Genomic DNA, 6,804 nt, shown 5'->3' with positions numbered 1-6,804 from the left:
GTAGAATAGAAGCAGGATCTACCAGTTAACATTCATATAAATTATGATAAGTCAAATCGGTAAAAAAGGTACATAATATTATAAATTCTGAAATGCAATTTCTACTAAATCGACCAGTTCTCCTTTGTGTTATATCAGTTTACTAAAATTATATGAAGATTGAGACTGATGATAGATTTAGATGTAAGATTCATCTAAAGCAGTTTCTCTGTAGTTGAGCCAGTTGAATCATTGAGTCATAGAATTACTATACCTTTTATATACAGTAGCACTAGCGTTCTAATTTCATAGAGGTTTATCGAAACTTGATTTATGGTCAGAATTTCAGTGTATAACGTATGAGGTGTTTTGATTACAATGATTAATACAAATCTGCTATTGATAACAATACGTACTTCTTTCAGCTTAAAACGAACAAGTTTCGAAAGCATTGTTGTAATTCATATGATTAAAAATAAAAATGTAAAATAAATACTTTTGTGTGCAGTGTGTTGTCGTGTGAATTATATTATATCTAGATAATAACATGAAATTAACATTTTCTTTTCAATAAAGAATAATCAAGTGTTTTCACATTGAAATAAAGCTTCAGTAAATTACACCAAATCAAAAATTATATTCCAGAAACTCAATGAAAAAATATTGAGTACAAAAGTATTGTATGTGAACGCCACTGCCCTAGAATCGGCTGTTATCTAGACAGAAGATTCCAATCCTATGATTTAAAAACAAGATTGTATGACATATATTTACATATCTCACATGTTTTTGATAAGTAATTGAAATAAAAAACAACATAAAACTGTGATAAAACGTACCTCATCTTAATTTAAAATAATGTTGTTGTGAGTGATTGTGTGAAGGCAAGTAGCCTAGTAGGTTACAAACCTATAATTTTAATAATTATTTATAATAATATAATTTATTGATATTGTCTTTCACATTAAAGATTAAAGATCAATATTGTTTATTTACTTGAATTGCAGTCGTTCAGTAATGTCCTTCTTTTTTCACATACCTAAACTGATAGATAGAGATACATAATATCATTCGTTTTCTTAACCTTCTTACAATTATTGTGATAAAAAAATTAATTAATAAATACTGAAATATACATTGTGTAATTAAAAGAACGTGACTTTATTCATAATTCCACTTATGATTTTGTATGTTAATCGCATATAAATTTGCAATTCCAATTAATAAACTGTTAACTGAATTTATAATCTTACAGCCGTAGCATGATTATAATCAAGTTACATGAAACGAAAGGAATTTTACCTAGAATGGAAGTGAACGAATGGAACCCCATTAAATATGTATTCGAATTTTTTGTTTCTGCTCACAATTAGTTTTCTAGTATTTCTATAAAACTATGCAATTAAAAAAAAATTAATAAGAAGTGGTATCATTATCTCCGTTTTACATAATTAATGACGACTTAACATTACAAAAATGCTGATAATCGCTAATTGATTTTCTTAATAATATTTAATTAGAATCAAATTGCTTTAATTTCAATAACATGTTTTTTTATACCGTTATGCCAAATACTAGGACAAGATATTTTCAAGTATTATAATGGCATAAATATGGCACGGCATATGCGTTTTATTTGTAATTGAGTAACCCAATAGGAAATTTTTTATTTGATAACCCAATTCGCGCTCTGGTTAGTGAGCCTGATTGTTGAGCCAAAGTCGTAGGCCAAAGGGCGTAAATCCGATAGCAAAGAATATTTCAAACGTGTAGTTTGAAGTTTCCACAGTCTGGGAATTACAGCCGTTTGAAGTAGTTATCTCATATTATACCGATGCATTAACGAGAAATGAAATCTTAACCATCATCTAATAGTGCCTTCACTCAACAAAAACTCTCTCAGCCCCACATCTAGTCGATTCTTTATAATTAACTTACATCTAATAAGCTACAAATTGGATGTAATAATAGTGAGTCGGTTCTCAAATGAATGGCTGTCAATCTGTTTCGATAACAATGAAATGTAATTATCCATTAGCACGGATTCAATAGTTTTTGTTAGCCAACACTGTTTTGATATTCCATTGTTTTTGAAACAACGAGCGTGGGTCGTAACCTTATTTGTTAAATGTACGAATTTTCTTTATAACACCTATAGAAAATTATTGTTATAACTATTTAATTAATATTTTTCAGGTATTAATTTAGTTGATTACGTAAACCCCAGTATCTTCAAGTTATGTAATTACTCGTGCACACAAACGTCAATTTTGTTAAAAGTAATTAGGTATCATTACTTTTAACAAAATTGACAAAAAAAAAAACAATTTGAATATTTATTGCAGGTTTAAAAGTCAACGTGTTTCATAATAATAATTATTAATTAGTAGGTACTCAATTACTCTTAATATTTTAATTATTATTCTATGTTTACTATCAAATAATAACGTTATATAAAATCATAAGAAGTCATAGTTATATATATTTAATGAATGTAGTATTTTTACCGACGTCGGAAGGTTCTCAATCTCATTCTATAGCACACCTATCTTCAACGTCAGAATATTGTTTGATTTATTTATTTAATTAGCACTTACCTACACTTTACAGCTATAAAATACTAACCTTACTTAAAGACTTAGCAATTTAGCATCTAGACCTTGATGGGCTTATTTTTTATAGGTACACATATTTCGTCACTAGGCGCCGCGGCCGTCTCTGTAGTCTGTAACAGCACGCAAGGTTCAAGTTTTGTATTTTGTTTTAATAAATATTTATTAACATAATATCTAATGATTTTCTAGAATAATAATATGTACATATAAACTGTGTGATGTGTCCATAATAGTTATTTATAAGGATTTCTACAAGTGATGACAACCGAAACTGTTATCTGAATTCCACATAGATAAAATGTGACACACAAAAATCGTTTTTTTTTTATATCCGGGTCTTTTCTATAAAAAGCTTTAAAGCAAATAACCTTAACCTTGATGGTGTGTACTATGAAAAGTGTATTTAATATTTATTAATGACTTAGAAGTTAGAACCATTTTAATTTATGATACCTAGCATAAATCGTAAACTTCTTCCATAAGTCAAAATCATGAAGTTAAAGCTCGTTTGATGTAAGCCTTTCAATTAGACGAGTGGGCTCCACTATACGTGCATCAGACAAGTCGATAATAATTACATATTAACTGACGCGAGCTGCTTCATATGGACGCAGTAGGGTTAATACAAAGCAGTTTTAAGTATTTTTGTGGTTTTAAATATTTTGGAGACCGTATTGGTGATATTATATGCGAATCTTGGATCAAAATATTCAGTTATTTTCCAAGTTATTCAATCTTATATTTCTTATAGGTTTTCTATAATAGCACAGTATTACAATATTATGTTCTAATAGTATAAGTTGAATAGAAGCGAAACCACTGGGTAGTTCAATTCTTATGTTAAACTAGACAAGGAAAATTTTGTGATATCAGTATGTGTCACTTTTATAATAAGAAACCGCGTTTTATCGTGTAATTCACTACATACCTAGTATAAAACAAAATCGCTTTCTCTGTCCCTTTGTATGCTTAAATCTTTAAAACTACGCAGCGGATTATAATGCGGTTTCTTTTAATAGAAAGGAAGAGGAAGGTTTTAGTATATAATTAATTAGGTTTTGGACAAAGCGGGCAAAGCTGCGGGCGGTAAGCTATAGTACATATAACAAAGATGCTTTCTGTGTCCCTTTGTATGCTTAAATCTTTAAAACTACGCAACGGATTTTGATGCGGTCTTTTTTTAACAGATAGAGTGATTCAAGAGGAAGATTTAAGTATATAATTTATAAGGTTTTAGACACAGCGGGCGAAGCCGCGGGCGGCAAGCTAGTTAAAATATAAATAAAAGTAGACAACGTCGCAGCCCTGCGCCAGTAGCCATATAGGGTTATCGTTAAATTATACAAACGGATGTAAATTATAAATACCGCTGGAAACGCCGTGAACACGTTCCAATATATGGGCTCACATCTCTCTATCCAGTATCGTGATACGAGATTTAATGATAAGCATACCTATACTCATACTTATCTAATTCCGAGAATAACGCAAAGGTATATTTATTATTTAATACCTCACTTATTTATCGGAATTTTCAGTTCTACGAAGCTGTGCTTGAATTTAGAGGAGCTTGTTGATTATCTCCCTATTTGCTTTACATGAATAAATAATTGTAAGTTATTTTACTGGTTAATTTTAAAGACTTCATTAAAAGCGTGGATATTCAGGTTGTAAATATTCGATAAAATATTTAAATTAAGTAGGTATACGTTATAATAATTATGCAATATATAAACAGAAACTTCATCAAAACATCAAGATTAAATACTACCTAATGTTATGTATCTATCTAATAAATTATAATCAGAGCTTGATAATAGGCACTTATATAAGCTACTTAATTAGGTAGTCTGGGATTTAATGAATTTGATACATGTACATAAATCAACGGCTTACATTCTATGTTTCGGTAATATGGACTAGTTACATTATAATTTTCCGTTAAATCTATAAAAAAACATCAATGTTAATTCAAAACTTATAAAAATCAAATCCTACTTATTCTATAATTTCTATACCTAGCTTAAATCTTATAATATAGTAGGTATAGGCCTTATAAGGCCTTATCTATTTTTCCAAGTAACAATAAAATGATCCTTGTAGGTCCATTTAGGATTAGCCATAAACAGGTCCAAACCAATTTGGTAGAACATGTCCGCCGAAAGTGTGTCAGGACTCAGGCCGTATCAGGGTCTGTGGCATTCGTCACTCTTATCAAATTGGGCTCATTATACTCCATGTCTCCATATTCGTCAAAGATTGTCATTCAATATGGAGGTTACTGACTTATAATCTATATAAGCATGAGATATTTAAATGTTTATCTTGTTATATACAGTTTATATTACTATTATTTATCACTAAGGTTGTTAAATTATTATCCACATAGATGAAGAAACAAAAACTTCCACTCAATAATGAAAACGGACATTTATTTGTTTAAAATTGATTGACAATAAAATAGTAAGTAATAAAAACAAGTTGACGAACGCACCAATAAATTATAATCAGAGGAGTTAATTAAAAAAGTAGGTACAAATAACCATGAATAATTAATTAAAATTTAAATAACGAAAATTATTGACTTTGACACTTTTGATTGATCTAGGTATATACCTACTAATATTATAAAGCTGAAGAGTTTGTTTGTTTGAACTAATCTCGGAAACTAGGTACTGGAGCGATTTGAAAAAATCTTTCGGTGTTAGATAGCATTGAGTTAATAGGTATGTAATGTTAGATAGCTCATTTATCGAGGAAGGCGTAGGGTATCATCACGCTACGACCAACAGGAGTGGAGCCACGGGGGTGAAACCGCGCGGAGCAGCTAGTTTCAGAATAAACCTCGTAGCAGAAAATGCAGACTTGTAAAAAAAAAAAACAAAATTTTAATGTTACAGTAAATTTGTAAGGACTTTCGATAACCTAACGATAACCTACAGTCCACGCAAGCGATGTCGCGAGCATAAAGCTAGTTCAGTGTGTAGGAATGTAATTTTATCAGGATCGCTTGAAATCTAGTGCCCGCTCGTTGGAAGAATTGTAATTGAGTTGAGTCATGGATTCTTTTATGACTATCGTTGAAGCAATTACTCTTGAACAATATAATGTCGATAAGAGCTGCAAATTGCAATGAATCTAAAAAGGGAGCAAATATGATTACTTCGGAGTTTTTGTTACATTCCTTTGTTTGCCAAATGTGAAAGTTTATAAAGATTATTCAGATAAAGTTATTGTCTTATCACCAGAACAACAGAACCAAAAACGATGAATTACTGAACATTAGAAAACATCGGAAAGAATGATCCGCCTGAAGGTTATAGGAACTCTCCTGAGTCCTGATATTATAGTAATTTTATTATACTAAATAACAGATTAATAAAATCGATTAATTCTTTGTCCAGACATTTCTTAATATAATATTTAATACCTACTCTTAAATGCATTAACTGGATTAAATTTATATATCCATAATACCCATTATATTTTTATAAGACACACTCTTCTTGGTATTTGAATTTTAAATCAGGATTGACTTTTGCAAAAAATAACTTATGGTTATTATTCATAATCTCTTATTTAACAGAATCTTATTTTGTCAATTATTATATCAAAGATTTCGGAAAATTCCATTTTGATGAGGAAACTTCTTAAAATACTTTTGGATCCAAGAAGCTGCTATTTAATCACACACTCGGAGTTATTATTTTTCATTTTGTTCAAGAGAAATTGTTTCAATTTTCTCATTGTATGGGTTTGTTTAATCGTTTTTCTCTTATCTGTAATGTATAGTATAATATTCTGTGACCACAATAACGTTTTTAATAGCGTTGGGAAGTTTCACACGACTACGTCGAGGAATTTGACGATCACAAGCGCTTGTAAAATTAACTTTGAGATAATGAGTTTCAGTCTGACAATGTTTGACACACTTATTTATAACTAAGCCGGTCATTCTTTAGTTCTTTACTCGATGGAGTAAAGAACTAAAGAATGACCGGCTTAGTTATATCAAATTCATTTTTAGACGTTTGTAATTTTTTTTCGTGTTATGTGAGCGTAAATGTTTTGTGTAGGTATTATAAGTATTGCACACGTTCATAGGTGTATAAAATTTCAATATAAACTCTAATTGATATTTTTCATTTCATATTACGAATAATAATCAAGGCCTTTGTTGTAAAAGTCAATCAATTTCTATTGTGTGGTA

Source organism: Colias croceus, chromosome 18, assembly GCF_905220415.1.
Source record: "Colias croceus chromosome 18, ilColCroc2.1".
Classification (NCBI taxonomy): domain Eukaryota; kingdom Metazoa; phylum Arthropoda; class Insecta; order Lepidoptera; family Pieridae; genus Colias; species Colias croceus.
The sequence above is the reverse complement of the archived record's forward strand: the minus strand, read 5'-3'. Positions refer to the sequence as shown.